The sequence below is a fragment of the Rutilus rutilus genome, assembly GCF_951802725.1.
Source record: "Rutilus rutilus genome assembly, chromosome: 25".
Classification (NCBI taxonomy): domain Eukaryota; kingdom Metazoa; phylum Chordata; class Actinopteri; order Cypriniformes; family Leuciscidae; genus Rutilus; species Rutilus rutilus.
Window position 1 is genome coordinate 5,795,258 of NC_140229.1, and position 17,536 is coordinate 5,812,793.

General features: G+C 36.3%; 1 protein-coding gene across 5 annotated transcripts in view; it reads left to right on the forward strand.

Annotated features, from left to right (window-relative positions):
* The window catches only part of ssbp2b (single stranded DNA binding protein 2b), a 78,128-nt gene that overhangs the window by 35,421 nt on the left and 25,171 nt on the right, over nt 1-17,536 (forward strand). The gene's annotated exons all lie outside the window — the stretch shown is intronic.

A 17,536-nucleotide genomic window follows, 5' to 3' on the forward strand; every position in this document is an offset into this window, starting at 1 on the left:
AGAAGCTCTGAAACTTTTGCTGCAGTGTTTGAATGAGACATGTCAGTCGGCGGTACGAGGTATTTGAGGTTTGGCTGCCTCTGCCTGTGTAAATGATGAATGAGCAGCGAGTCGGGGAGCTGAGGAAGAGGAGGCAGGCGGCCACTCACTGCCTGACAAGCTCCTTCATAATGCAGGATAGGGATGCCGAATGGGATTTGGGAAATGCAGGTGGTCTTTTCTTCTCTCTCTAAATTTTTTTTCTTTCAGCGATGAAGAAGATTTATTTTTAATGTTTCGGGAGCAAGAGCTCGCCCAGAAATGGAGAATTAAATATATAAAATATATAAAATAAAATCCCCCACTTCTCCGGCTACACTAACGTGAGCTGAAGTGGAATAGAGAGATGAGAAGCCGATAGATGGGAGTTCATAATTTTGCATATGCTTTGAATAAATTTGCATCCAATAACACCATTGGCTCATCTAAAGCTCGCTTTCCATAAGTGAATACTTTCAATTTGATATAGTCCTTTAAAATCAAAAGGCAGATTGATGCTATGTGTTTTGACTTGACCTCACCTTTGTAAAGTTATTCTGTACTTGTTAGTAGTGTTTGCTAAGGCTAGTGTCACTATTACTTATATTTAGGGTTAGAGATTTGAACTCTTCTTCAGACACCATTTACTTTTAAAATCTAGTTTTATTATTATTATTATTAAGCATATTAAGTATTTATTCTACATTTTCATAGCCTTTGGCTATTCGTTCAATGACGGTGCATGATTCAAGGCATCTTTTGTGTGTCGCCCCCAAAACATCTCCAGGAGGCCCTGCTGAATTAATTAGGCATCCAATTAGTGAGATTCTGCATATTAATCAAAGCAGGATATGACACTGAACAGATTTCCATTGATGAGTGTTATGATTGTGACATTAATGATCATAATGACATCAGAACGTTGAGTTATAAGAGTCATCGCATGACGCACAGGCACAAAAATGCCTGAAAACAAATCCATTACTGCTGTCTTAATGACATGCATTTACTTCTGTATCAATGATGGCACATGCTTTAGTCAAATGATTAAATCGAGTGTTTATTGTTGTACTTTGTGTTCGTGTTTATGGTGCATTGTACTTCGTCAAACGTCAAATTGCGTTGCGTTAATTTATACTCACACTTGTTTCCAGTATGAACTGTTTGCAATACCAATGGCAGGTCAGTAGAGAAATTATACCGGCCATCAAATTTAAAAAAAAATTTTTTTTTTTACATATCATGAAAATAATGTTGAAAATGAAATACAGGAAAATTAATTTAAAGGAGAACTTGGTAACTTTTTTAACTTAATAAAACTGTCTAGAAATCATTTGGATGGTTAAACAACCTGTTCTGGTGATATTGGTGACTTTCCCCGCTCCCCCCAGCGTTCCCAGGCGGAAAACCAACCTTGCAACTTGGGCACTACCGTCCCGGCAAGATAGAAATTGGAAGTCTCGTGAGAAGCGAGAACTAGAACGAGAACACAAATTGCTTTACGGCAATTCGACATAAACACACACGCATGTATGATGTATTACCAGATTACCCACCTCGGTAGACATAGCTCCACACGATACAGTTGGCTTGCTCCGATCATAACAAACACACATGAGTAGCGGTAGAGAGGGGGAGGAGGCCGCCGCAAGTGAGTTTTTTACGACAGTGTTGTGAAATATACGCCCCCCCACAGCTGTAGGGGGAGCTCGTGGGGAAAACATGCGACAACAAAAGAGAAAATCAGCGAAGAAGTGACTAGAGTTCGCTAGAGTTACCGAGTTCTGCTTTAAGTTTGGTTGTGTTGTAATATTCTACATATGTGGCAGTTCTTGAGGAAAAAAATAGGCAGTCTAGATGAACTTATGATAAATAATTTAGTTTTATTTTTTTTACAAACGTGCATGTGACAAGTTTCATGTCTGACCTGTCATGCTCTCCTCAGCATGGTAGGAACGCACATCATCCGCCGTAATCCAGGGAATTAGCTGACAAATTGTGTTTACACACCTTTATATAACCATGTGAGTGTGTGTGTGTGTGTGTGTGTGTGTGTGTGTTACACACAGTACTATGTGTCTATTGTCGGATTTGCTTGTTTAGGTATGTTTATATTTTTATGCACTCACATTGTGTAAATGTCACCTTTGCCTGTGTCCGGCCTCTCTCTCCACCGCGGCAGGGCTATTATACCTCGGATATACCTCGGATCAGCAGAGCCTCGTGGGAGGGATTGGGACTCAGAGACGTGGATGTAATGATTTTGCATTTCTGAAGTTCTCTTTGATAGATCAGTCTGTCAGAAACTTAGGCCAGTGACACGGCGATTTCTTGTCCTCCTCTCAAACATCCTCAGAGAGCAAAAAAAACCAAATCAATCATTCTTAAGAAACGTCCCGTTCTTCTTGATTACCAATGGTTTTTTTTCCCCCATGTATATATTCTTATTTATTAAGAATAACACAGATTATTTGCAAGCAGACGTAATCTTATATTAAATATTTGTTGCATTGCTATACTGTTGCAAAGATGTTTTTGTGCATTTCTTTGGCTGTTCCGATTGGTTGCTGGGGGTTATGAGCAATAGTAATGGCGAGGCATCACTGATAAACTCCTAAGTAACTTTCGCATTAATTGCAAAATCTCTGCGGCTCGCCGGAGTTCGTCTTACTGGCAGTCGCAGGGATGCTGTGCTCAGTGGTTAAGATTAGGGCTGCCGGCAGGTGCTGTAGTTTGTGTACGCATTAAAAACAGCCCTTTTTCCATCTGCACCCATTTACTTCTAATCTACAATCTAAGTAATCTGGCATTCTGTCACAGATACAATTCCAGTCTATTCCAGTCGATACTCCATTCCTGCATCATGTGCCCTGGAAATGAGCTGTCTAGACTTCTGCACTTTCAGTAACACAATTGCTGCTCTGTTTTTCCCGCTATATACTGTAAAAATAAACTATTACAATCAGTTCATCTTACTTTTTAGTATGCTGTTTAATGGTTTGGTCAGACCTAATTTAGAAAAATAATAATAATTTACCATTGGAAGAAAAAAACTCAAATGAGATCTCCTTCATGTAACATATTAATTGCTTCTCCATGACTGCTGGGAGATTTAGGGTGTGTTCACACTTGGCATGTTTGGTTCGATTAAAACGAGCCCTGGTGAGATTGCTCTGTTAATGCGGTTCATTTGAATAAGTGTAAACCCTATGCCTTTAGGTTTGGTGTTAAAATGCCAATGCGAACGCTAAGCGGACCAGGACTAAATATCGTTTTTTTGTTTGTTTTTTGGTCTGGACCAAATGAACAAAGCGAACCGAACTACAAGCGTAAAAATGAAGAGCACATTCAAAATTTATTTTGAGCAAATTTATTTTATTTTATTTTATTATTTCATTTGATTTTGCAGCTTCACAGATTTTTATCCTGAGAAATATGTGACATTAATAATAATTTATTATTTTCTTTTTTTTAATTAATATCTCATTTAATTTTGTAGCTTCACAGATTTTTATCCTGAGAAATATGTGACATTAATAATAATTTTTTTATTTTTTTTAATATCTCATTTAATTTTGTAGCTTCACAGATTTTTATCCTGAGAAATATGTGACATTAATAATAATTTATTATTTTCTTTTTTTTAATTAATATCTCATTTAATTTTGTAGCTTCACAGATTTTTATCCTGAGAAATATGTGACATTAATAATAATTTTTTATTTTTTTTAATATCTCATTTAATTTTGTAGCTTCACAGATTTTTATCCTGAGAAATATGTGACATTAATAATAATTTATTATTTTCTTTTTTTATTATTATTAATATCTCATTTAATTTTGTAGCTTCACAGATTTTTATCCTGAGAAATATGTGACATTACAAATTCTTTTTTTTATTTATTATTATTATTATTTCTATTTTATTTTTGCCCTTACAATTACTATTCTTGGCTGAGAGTTTTCCAAGAAATTCTTCCTGTAGTCAAAGATCTCAATATAAAGTCATAAAAATCTTCTATGCAATCTACATTAATTTGATAGCTCTTAATTCATACTGTATGTGAACAGTTGTTTCATTTGTAATGATCTTTATTACCTCTAAGCTTAGGAGAAACGAATTTTAGACATAAAAGAAACATGATAAATATATTAGGTCTCCTGAGCAATGAAAGAGCAATCCCTGAGCGATAAAGCTTTTCTCTGGGTGCTGCTTTCTCACACACACACACACACACACACACACACACACACACACACACACACACACACACACACACACACACACACACACACACACACACACACACACACACATGTATAAACTGAGAACGAGGAGGCATATCTAAGAGTTAATGATATTTACTGGAGCAGTTCAACAGGCCAGCTGCAGTAAGACAGGCCAGCAGCCTTGAGCGACATCCAGACCTCTGATGAACTGATAAAACGCTGGAGTGCACATTCACGCTGGCGCCGAAGAAGACACAGCCTTGCCATGCAGACGTGGCCAGACCCACAAGCCACAACAGCACCATGAGCTCATGCTGCGGAGAATGGGACAGGCCCGTTTGCTGACTAACAGCACCAGAGATGAACTGGAGAAAAGTGTGGAGGGAACCAGGGTTATGGGGTATATCTGCAGGACTGGATAACTCTCTCATCTTGTGTCAGGCTGGTTTTTTTATAGAACAGTTCACTGAGGTCAACGTGAGTTTAATCATATTGGAGGGGTGTGTATCATTTTCAGTTGAGCCAAATACGACCCCACCCTGCTGTCACCCCACATGGCCTCTGCTGCCAGAGGTCGCACCCTTCAGTTACACCCTTAAATGTCACATTTATCTCAGATGTTTCTCTTTAAATGTCTTAGGAAAGACACAAGTGCAGTTAGTGCACCAATGAGAAAATCGCTGATGTATAGTAAAGGTGCAGTCAGAAGTCAAAGTGCAGATTTACACAGAAGCCCGTTGTGAAATTCGCATTACGACATTAAACGTGACCGAACCTTAAGTGTATAAAGCTATAAAACGAACGTGCATCGACATATTGAGATGTTGAGGAAAGTCTGAGCACAGAATGAGACATTATTGAGACATCTGTTGAAACTACAGGATTGTTGAGATGCGTGTCTCGTCTAATAAAGATGATTTTTATTTCCCACGTTGATTTGTCAGAGTTCAACCTTTACCAACCTCCTTCCGGCCACAAAGTGATTGTGATGAAAGCCAAGACAAGCAGCTGGTGTTGTCAGCGACCACATGACGGCTTTGTTGTGGTCACGCGTGTGTGATAGCATGTCAACATGTACGTTCAGCCTGGCAGAGACGATACTGTAATACTTTGGTGTAATTGCTGTAGTCAGATGGAGGGGTTTCGACACAGTGTGGTTTATTCCAGGCGAGCGCTTGGATCTCATTCCTCGCGTAGCGTTGGTGGACCTCCAGGGAGGTGCAGTGCGCTGGAGCCGTTTCCTAGGCAACCTTTTTTTTTTTTTTTTTTTCATCTGGGCTTTGAAATGAGGACCTGATGTGATTGTTAGCAGCTTGGGCTTGTGCCATTAAGTATGCAGCTCTATCTTAGCCTTCACTTCCCTGAAACTCCATGACATCACCGATTCCCACGACTGGCGTATCATCTGATGGACACACATTAGCGCTCCGTCAATAGAAAATATGCTTACGTAAGCGCTTTGGTTATTCATAATACATTTATTCCGTTTTGTTGGGAAGCCAAGTATATAGTACGCAATGTTTTGATACTACTGCCTTGGCTTTTTGAAATGAAGCTTTTAAGGCGAGACACGGCAGGCAAAAACATTGTTGTTTTTTTTACTGGTCAATTTTGAGATTTTGGGATATTTGTCTTCAATAACATGTCTTCTTTCAGACTTGTGGTGAAAAAAAGTCCGAAATACACATTTAGGTCTTTATTTTATTACACTTTGTCTGTTTGCGTCTGTAGATTTCTCATAAATTCAACAAAAGTTTGCGTTCTTAATCCTCTTGTTCTTGATCTCTGCCGTCAGCCTGTCATCACATGCACCGTTAGGAAGCTCTCTCTCTCCCCTGTACAATCCTGTCGGATCCAAATATGGTCATTTCCTTTTTATCAGCAACCAATCGTGAAAGTAAAAGGGCTGAATGCGCAATCTCATTGGCTGATGATAAATCTTTAAAGCCCGTTTTCTCAAAATGACTTTTCTCTCATACTCCAAGTCCGAAATCTCCACTTCAGTAGCACCTATATACACCAAACTTTCCAGTCTTGTACCTAGTTATATTATGACGACATTTACAGAGGGATTTGTAAATATATTATTCCTAGCCTGATTTATATAACATTTTATTCCAAAAAACATGGCGAAAATCATTTTTTTTAAGCCTATTGACAGTATTTTCTGATTTACAGGATAACAAAAGTAGATATCCATAAATCCCTCTGTAATGTTTTTCCCATCTAATATGTGAACACAATGATTTTTTTTTTTAATCCAATACTCAGATTTCGTATTTTTTTTATATATGCAAATTAGCGCATATTTAATTAGATATTGCCTAATTTGCATATTTAAACATTAAATTACAGAAAACTTGTAATACATTTTTTTTCTCATCTTAATGTAGGTAATCAACTGGGAAAGTTTCATGGTGATATCTGCTAGTTCTTAATGGCACTTGTAATCATTTTTATAGGTTGTTTGTAGTATGTTTGGGGTGAAGTACATCATTATATTCTGCCTTCTCGCATCAGCTACAATCACTAGCAATCCATTTCAAGCAAGCATCACTTTTACTATTGCTCCTGGCGGACGATAAACTGGACAAAGTCTACAGGCTGGACCCAAGTCATATCTAAGGTCCAGAACACCCTAGCAACCACTCAACAACATGCCCAAAAAAACATTCAGAAAATACCTTAGGGTTGTGATGGCGAGTTCCTCTCATGTTTGCTTCTGAAAATGGGGAAAAATACAAAATTTACAATACAAATGTTATTCTTGTAGCTGTTTATCTGGAAATGGCAGCATTTGTGTCTCCAGTACAGGAAGTGTGTATACTTAGCCCAGACATTGACCTCTTGTTTTCTGTCTCTTAAACGTTTCCTTGTTGTGTTTGGATAGTTGATAGCAACTGGCTTACTGTTGTTTTTTTTCTATTGACATGCAATATAACCGTGGGTGGCATTTATTGCATGTGTATATTCTGTGCAGGAGCCATATCTTACTACATATTTCTTTTTGTAGCATTTTTAGCAAGTTTTGGTTTTATATAATCATGTTCAACCTTCTCTCTGACCCTTAGAAATATACAGGCTGTTTTTGCTTCTAATGGTCTCTGTTATGAATGGTTGACCTCTTCAGATAAATGATTAACAACGCCCCCACTAAAGCTGATGAATACGGTATGTGTGTTATCAGGGGTTTAACTGTAAGGGTTTTGTTGTTTTTCCGGCAGATTTCTACTTGCCTTACCAACATTTTCACTCTCCCTAACTCAAAAAGTTATGAATGTGAAATTATTTTGAATTACATTTAAGTAAATGTTGCATTTCTAATTTTATGTTTATTTATTATTTAATATTTATTTATAATTAAAATTATTTAAAGAATTAAAAATTCATCTTAAAATGAAAAAATTATTTGGTCTTGGACGAATGTGACGAGAAATGTTTGAATTCATTTTGAGATATTGAGGAAAATCTGAGCGCAGAATGAAATATTAAGACTGATATGTTGAAACTTTGAAGGGATATTTCACCCTACTACTTCCATAGTAGGAAACAAAATAAATATGGAATGGAAGTCAATGTTCTTCAGAATATCTTCTTTTGTGTTCAACAGAGTAAATGATGAGTAAATGATGACAGAATTTTCATTTTGGGGTCCGTTTAAATGATTTTTGAAAAATACATCAATTGTAAATGTTGAATATAAAATAAATAAATGAAAATCAATATGTATAAATAAAATAAATAATATTTTTATAATTATATAAAACATTTTTATAATATATTTTCACTTTTTTTTTTAATCAAATGTACAGTTTTCTTTACAAAGACTATTTGCAACAATAATTTGTTATCAGTGAAAATAACAGTTTTTATAATTATAAAAGAACTCTGGAATATGATGACATTCATGGCAAAATATTGCTATTTACAACCCATTCTTACTGATGCTACCAAAACCAGTACAAGTCATTTGAATTTTGACAAAACCTCTACGTCAGCCATTCAAGATTATTTTACCTTGCTGACAAGTTTAAAAAGAAGACAAGCATAATTCACAATCAAACGTAAAAAAAAAAAAAAAAAAAAAAAAACGTTTTGCTTTGCAAGGCAAAAAAAGAAAGAAAAAAAGATCAAAACATATAAGATATAGTGACATTGTTGAGCCTGCATGCACATATTGATGCTCTATGTGTTGTGAATGATAGTGTTTTATTTTTTGCCATTTTGTTTTCCTCATTTCTCTCTTAATGTTTAATATGAGCTCAGGTGAACTTTAAACATGCAGTTTAATTAATCACAGAGCAGAAACAATATCGACACAGAACGACAGAAGGAGATCTCCCGGTCTTTATTCCTATCTGAGCCGTTAATCGTCACTGCAAAGGCTTCGCGGAGCGATGACAAATGTGTGTCGAGCGCTCCTGCCAAAACAAAGACGGAACAGACTTCAGATGAGCAGCATTGTCGGCGTCTAATTCCCGGGAGAAATTTCCTGTCCAAATGTTTGTCCACTTGCAAGGGCTGGCAGTGCCAGAGCGGGATCATCATTACCGTTCCCTGCAGTGGATTTGTCTCCTGGGGAGTTGCGGTGGAGTAACTATTAGCCCCTCTATCCCGTCCCCAGACCCCATGCTGGTGACCCAGACTGTATACTATCCCATTTAAGAGGCTTGATTTGAGGATTTACAACTGGATTGCCAAATCTCCAAATGTCCTGAACTGACCCCAGGTGCACCATGGGAGGTTTTTCTGTTCTTCCTCCATGTTTAGTCCCTTCTACAAGCGATTCAGTTGCTAATATATTGTGGTTTGCTGTTTTATGCTGTAACAGATGGATGTTCATGGCAGGCTGCGTCCAATGTTCCCAAACTACTAAATGGGAACAGTAATGAGAGGGAAAGTGTTCTTAATTAATTACTTTATATCCAAATTTGTAGGCTGGATTTGCTTGAAGCGCTGCTCTCTGACAGTCGCCATAGATTTAACGTTTATGTTATTCTGCTTCGCAGACACTAGTACAGTTTACACAAAACATAGCTTGCCTTGCCAGCTTTATAGAGCGACTCATTAAAAAATAGTGATGCTACTGACTTGGGATAGTTCACTGAAAAAGGAAAATTGTGTTATCATTTACTCACCCTCAAGTTGTTCCAAAACTATATGAGTTTCTTTCTTCTGCCGAACGCAAAAGAAGATATTTTGAAGAATGTCGGTAACCGAACAGTTTTATAACCGAACAGGGGGATAACCTTATTTTCTATTTGTCAAGTGTTTTTGTGCTTAAAGTAACACTAAGTAACTTTTCAACCTTCATAATATATTTCCAAAACCCTTGTGATGGTACATCGACTTAAAATAGGTTGAATGACATATCTGCCATAGCCTGACGGGGTTTGTATAGTTTTTAATCGTACTTTTAAACTTCGGGGTTCGGGTAGTAACCCGCGAGAACAAAAAGAACTACAAAATTCGACTGCTTTACGGCATAGGCTACATGCCTACATCACTTCCCCCAACACGTCCTCACATGCTGTTGGACTTGTAAGTATATTGCTTATATTGTATTAGCCTGACGTCGTCATACTCAATTCTAGTCAGAATGTGAGTCTGATACTTTTCCATAGAGATTTGATTATGGGGCGTGTCTCAACCAAACCAGGAAAAAAAAAAACTCTGCACTCAATTGGATAGACCTACAACCAATCAGAGCAACGGAGTAAATGACGCATGTTCTTCATTCATATTTTCAACCAACAAAATGTCGCGGCTCTCTGTTCCGCTTTTAAAATGAATGCGCTGTCGATATAACAGACGCGATGGCGGAATCTACACATGATGTTTCATAAACAAAGTTCGGGAGGAGCACGTACAAATAATCAATCCAATATAAACTTGTCATCAAACAATACCATGTCTAACGTTACCCTATCTATCAGCATGAGGAAGCATATTCACTCTGTAAACTTACCTAACACTCCTTGACAGTTTTTCAGCATCCCTCCACCACCCCGAATCCTCACTCTTGTCTTGTTCTCTCACAACCAGGAATACGGGGGAGCATGGCTACCGAGCCCACAGCCCTCTCCTCGGACAGCACGTCATATACGCATTTATTCTATCGACTTATTTGTGTGAAATCTTATAAACGCATTTATTCTATCTGACTTATTTGTAAATGTGAACTCGTGAAATCTCAATTCTCCAGCAGCAGTCGTCTTTGTTGTAAACTAATTCAAATCAAGCGCTCTTTGGTGACGTGGACGATTACGTTGCATTGCTCATCTGTCCATCATCGTATAAAGCCCGCCCTGACAATTTGATTGGTCCGAACAATTTTTGTTCGGGCATAATAGCTCCTCAACGGAGCGAGTCCAGACCGAACTTCCCGACCAAAAAATATTGTGGGCGGGGTTCGGGCTGGCACCCAGGCTAATATTGTATATCACTCGGACAAGCTTTCACTCGTTGGTGTGAGCTAAAAAGCACCTGGCGTTCTTGTTGATGGATTAGTAGACATCTTCGGAGGCTAGCTGTGCTTGTTCGATGTCCGACGATTTGTAACCCGTTGTGTTTATTCCCCAATCGAACTCGTGTAACTGTCTGTCACACGTTCTACCGTCCACAGCATTACTTGATAGACAAAAATAGGACAAGAATGAGCATCAAACAGAAACAACCCGCTTACGGGTTTTTGTTCGAGGCGCACATACAATACAGACTGCCGTGCCGACAGTTAAACAGGGCGCGCGCAGCTCTTAAAGGGGCCACACCTTATTTCCACTCGTTACAGCTTCTATCCGACTGAACGGGGACCGGTATACAGGGGGGAGGGGATCAGGCCGTGAGTGAAGAGACCATAGATATCATATAAAGGCTAGATGTCTCGTGCGCGCTGCTGGCCAATGGAGGTCGACGTCCGCACGTGGCGGCCATCTTGCCACAGTGCGCTCGCTCACTGTTTAATGGTGCAAATACTTTAAAATAACCATAACTTTCTCAATTTTCTACCGATTTTCAAACGGTTTGGTTTGTTATAAACGTCAGAGATGTAGTTATGAGACTACATTCATACACTGCATACATATGAAAAATTATAACATACATGTTCAAGCATTCGGAATTATAGCCACGTTAATAACGTTTGTAAGAAACCAAACCGTTTGTAAATCCGTCAATATTTCAGCGAGATATGAGGATTTGTGTGCATGTTGATCATTCACCTTAATGCACAGAGCACTGAGACAAGATGGCCGAACGGTGATACCGGAAGTGACTGCGCCATAAGACATCTAGCGTTTATATATGATATCTATGGAAGAGACTGCTCTGCGTGAGTGGTATTTACGACAGTAACGTTAAATACAAGTAGTCCACAGCGGGGTCGTTGTTTGACCAAAACGGAAATCCTACATAATGGGGCTTTAAGATACACTGTAAAAAATAATTTTTTGGTGAAGTAAATACTACTGAAAAAAAACACTGTAATTTACATGAAAAAGTTCTTCAGGCAAGAATTAAAAAAACGAAGTAAATTCCATATCAGTACTTAATTCAAGCGAGTAGAAATGAAAGCGTAAATATCAACTCAATAAAATTAAGTAAAAAATTACTCAGTTTTTCTGATACTGGGGTTCCCATCATGCACTGGACCTTGAATAATTAATGAGGTCAATTTTTCACTGGTTTCCAGCTGTATTTACACTGTTTTATCATTGCTTTTGTTGTCAGGATTAGTAACTTGCCATTTTGTGACATTTCGAGTAAATTTTCTGCTCAAAATGACACATTCAAACACAAAAACGATCCATCAAATGTTACCGTCATTGTGTATTGTCTACCAAGTATTGAGGTCTTTGCATTCACATGATGCATAACATCTGACATGCTGTAGTATAAATTACTTAGATAATCTAAGTAAAGCACAAACTATAAATGACTGGCATAATTCAATATTATTGTTTGAGTGAAATGTAATGCAAAGGAAATCTCAACTAAATCGATATTAATCAACCTTTTACTAGCCAAGTTAAAATTACTTATTTTCTGTGTTACGTTCACTTAACTAGGTTAAGTAAAGTTTACTTAATTCCATATTCCAAGTAAATTTAACTTAAAGATTTCTAATTAAAGCTACTGATGAATATCTTTAGGTTTTTACTTGGCAAATCTTTGTAAATTTACTAGCATTTTCTGAGTGAAAAAAGTTGCCTAGCTTTTTTCATGTAAATCCTACTCCAAATTTTTTTCAGTGTACCCAACCGTCATACTCAGGGACTGATAATGATATTATGCATCAAAGCAATGCTGTAAATTCACGAATGTTAAAACCCATTAGCTTTTTTTAAGCTCAGAGGGTGAATTTTTGCAGTTGTGGCTGTTTGTTTGAAATGCTGACAGCCTGTTGTTTGTACTATATATCAATGTTGGATAAAGCTTCATTAAACCAGCATACTGAATTGATCTGCTCTTGTAACACACCGTCCATAAGAAGCTTTTTTTTATAGAAGACACTCCGTTTTACTGATCTATTGCTGCCTTCAAGTCCTCTCGGGAAGCTTATACTCGTGAGTTTGAGAGTCGTATTATACAGATTTGATGTGCTTTCTGATAACTTTTTCTAACTTTCTATTTGACTTGCCGACAAAGACTGGAAACATGTTTAATGGTAGTGCAACAATATGAACAAAAGTTACACTTTATGCATTTGTATCATCACTCTTATGCTGGCAATGCAGTTTTCTCGTAGATTTGAATCTAGTGATGGCTAAACTAACTTTTGAGTCAATTGTATCGTAAAATTGTTTTCACAGCGTGCATTGTGGGCCATCTAGAGGTCAAAAAGATGGCATGAACGCAAGAAAGCGGACACACACACACGTCTCTTGGATATAAATGTGCATTTACTGCCTACTTTACAAGATTGTTCAGTTCAGAGGTTTGAATCCATAAATAAGTTCAGAGAAAAATGTGTTAATGTAAAATAATTATAATAACAGTTAGAATTATTGTTAATATGAATATTTTTTTTATTTCCTCTTATTATTATTTATATTTATAATAAATAATAATAATAAGTGTTTGTGATTTAATTAAATTAAATACATTCTTAATATCATTATTGTTGTTGATAATATTACAATTTTATATTTGTATTATTATTAATGAATTAATGATAATAATTGTTATTATTAGATTTGTTTTTTTTTCTTCAAATTAATATATTTTTTCATAATAATTACATTATAGTATTATTATTTTTATTCACTTGTTTAGTGAATCCATTTGTAACATTTATAGAATTACAAAACATCTATACATACTACAACATTATTATTATTATTATGCTTCTGCTAATATTCTTTATTTATGCCCCAAGGTTAGAAAGTCAGAGCTCAAAGAGTTTGTGACTCTGGCCGTGTTCACGTGTGCTCATCTCATAGCTGCGATCATTCCGACGGGAATGTAGCATATGCCGTGCACCTGGCGCCCAAGTGTTGATGACCAACTGGTCTCCGATCAGTGAAATGAAGTGCCTACAGGTCGCTGTTATTGATGAGCACACGGATAGGAGAGTGGACAGGCCGGCGCTCTCGGTCACTCGATCTCACTTCCTGTCGCAGGTAATTGATTTCATTAATCAGTGCTAATCGAGAACACGCTCCGTATCCACCAGGAATCGAGTGTGCCTGCACAGGTGGAGGGACTCCCGCGTGCTGTTGAGCTGTTAATTGTCAGAAGTCCTTTAATTAACATTCGTCAACTGGACACAGGAGGACGGACCTGCCAATTGATGGCAAGGGCCTGTCATTTGGGGGGAAGCTCATTAGTGAGTACTAATGTTGCTTTGATATAGTAACCGTGTTCTCATGACTATGCTGCATTTAGAAATGAGATGTGTGCTGCTGTTGACAGGTTTTAAAGCTAAACCTGGACTTAAATAGCTGTTTTTGCTATATCAAGCTACGGCGTTTTAATCCTTTTCCGTCTTCTCTTAAATAAACTCCCAGCAGGATGTGCGTTTTATCAGTTCCCTCACAATTCCAAGAATGCCGTTATTACACCGCCCGGCGCTTCAAGCTCTCTGTCGCAAGAATTGTAAAGCTTACAGGCCCATTACACTCAACTGAGGGCTTAAGAAACAACCAGAACCTATGATGGCGAATTAAACCCAAGCCAAACGGTAACCGAAGTCCCTGAAAAGTAGCCACTGAATGATTCATACTACAAATGCCTCAGCCAAAAGGTGGTAGGTTTACAATAGGTGGGGCATGTGTTATTTCCATCCAGGCTACGTCATAAGTGCTGTTTTATTATTGTTTACATCGATTGTTTGCTTTGGCTGTGTTTTTGGACACAAAGATTGGCATGTTTTTTCAAAGTTACATTTTTAGAAGGCAAATGTGACGTTAAATCTATATATTAAGGAATAGTTCACCTGCAAATAAATAAATCTTGTGCCATCATTTATATATATATATATATATATATATATACATTATATAAATGATAGCACAAGATTTATTCATTTGCGGGGTTTTTTTGGACATTTAAATCACATGTGTATATACAGTAAGTATAGTTAAGTTTAACTATATATTATATGTTATTTATGTTTATGTTGTATTTATATTGTATGTTATTTATATTAAAAAAAGTATATATTATTTTTTATTATTATTACCAATATATATATAATGTAATGTTGTGTATATACAGTAAGTATAGTTAAGTTTAACTATATATTGTATGTTATTTATTTTTGTTATATTTATATTGTATTTATATAATTTTTTATTTTTGTATAATTTTTTACCAATATATATATATATATAATGTTTTGTATATTTATTAGTATATTATTAGTGTGTGTGTGTGTGTGTGTGTACATATATATATATATATGTATGTATGTGTGTGTGTGTGTGTGTGTACATATATATATATATATATATATATGTGTGTGTGTGTGTGTGTGTGTGTGTGTGTATATATATATATATATATATATATATATATATATATATGAAGAGTTCAGATGCAAAAGCCTCTAAGTGCCAACTGAAATTTTCTTCTAAAATGTTCATTTTTATCAAGCTCGTATATTTAAGTTCAGTAATTTCACTTAAATGACAATGCAAATGACCTATTAATTGTCATTTAAGTGAAATTACTGAACTTAAATGAGCTTGATAAAAATTATCATTCTAGAAGAAATTTTCAGATGGCACTTTTGCATCTGAACTCTTCATATATATATACACATATATATTGTAATATGCAATTAATAATAATTTTAATTATTTAGATCATCCATATGTAATATATACTTTCTATATTTTATTATTGTTATGCATTTAAATATATATTTATGTATATTTAATTAATTGTAATTATTCATTTTAATTTATATTTTGAATATATAGTGTTATAATGTAGCATCCTGCTAAACTGCCATTCATTTCAGTGAGGATGAGTACATTTATACAGCTAACTCTGCCTTTAATTGTGCAAGAGAGAGTCAATGAACCTCAATATTTAACTGATTTTCAAGTCATTTTTGGCATGTCTTGTTCCCAGTATTCTGTATTCAATGGTATTAAAAAAACCCCGCCACAAATTCACCTCAGCCAAACACTTAAACGTATTAGCTTCAGCGGGTCACTGTTAACGCTTTTATCACTTAGATTTTAAGACAGTCAGACATCTTTTCTTATTACATTAGTGCCATTTTAGTTTCCCCTGAATGGGATGCACGCTAAATGAAAGTTACTCTAATCAGAGGCCAGATTTTATTGCGTGCCCTCGGCGGCGAGGTTTTTATGACTGACTGTGGACCCGTGAAGAGCCGAGGGACGTTAGTTTATCTTTGTTGGTAGTTTTGATAGAGTGCTTGCTCAGCACGGAGGGCATTAGGCTCATTATTGTGCCGCTACTATCAGGAGATGAGACTTCAGCGTTACTGCGGGAAAACACAATATTCAGCCGCTCGCAGCGGGATCTTATTTACCACGAGTGTGCTGTGACAAAAGATGGCTTCAGCGTCGATAAAACAGCACGCATGTTTGCGCCACTCTCGCTCAGTTGTGATCTTTATTACGTCTTGTTGAACTGTTGTCGAAAGTGCTGTGGCTATTTTCACTGTATAGCCGTCTAGCATTAGAAAACACTCCTTCCGAGTCGTGCACATCTCCACCTTCAATTTGCTAGCAACTTCTTTGTTATTACTGGGCGGATGTGAGTGCATTTCCCCTGCTCATTTCCCTGTGTGCCAGGGGTAATCAAGACTGTTGTGTCTAAGTGTCTCTCTCTCTCTCTCTCTTTCTCTCCGACTGCATGTCAGTAATGCTCCGCACACACAAGTCATTGCAGCACAGCCCGCCTTGGCTCTGTCTCCGTGCCAGTGTGCCAATCCTGCCCGGAGCTGTGGCTCTTACAAGTCCTCTTGTGCTAGATAAAACATTCAATCCCAGTCAGTTTGTCACTTGACGGCTGTTGTCAGATGTCAAAACAAAGATCTTCGTCGTTACTTAACACACAGAGTCGTCGTGTACAGTATTAATGCAACGCTGCTAACTTAACTACATTTTTCTGTAGCGCGACTGCATCTACAGAGTGTTTTCAAAACAATGCAGCTTTTCCAGTTACTACTTTTTCCAATGGGAAGCGACGGAGCATGAAAAAACTTTTCACGTCACATTGTGTTGTGATGAACTTGTTTTAAAGAAATCGTTCTTCTGTTTTGTAGCAAAATATTTAGTAAAATACAGCTGTTAGATGAGGGTGTTTTAACAGACTTGTTTATCACATTTAGCATATTTATAAGTTTATATATAAATACATAATATTTCTATAATAATATGAAAACAATATATATTGTGGAGTTTTTTGCATCTGAAGTCTTCATATATAATATTGAATTATTTATATCTAGAGGATTTGAGTAGTTTAGGTTTATGGAATTATGGAATAAAGCACATTTTAAAACAACAGATGTTGAAACCAAAGTGCTGTACAAGAAATATAAAACATAAATAGTAAATAGATCATTTGATTGAATTTTTCAGGGATTTGTATAATAATATTTAAATAATGTTTATAAATTGCATACAAACATTATTGTTATCACATTTAATTGAATTAATAACAATAATAAAATATATAATTATATGTTATATTATTTATTTCTATATTTATTATTATTAATTTAATTAATATTGTTTATATATATATATATATATATATATATATATAATCATGTATTATTAATTATTATATATGCACATTGGTT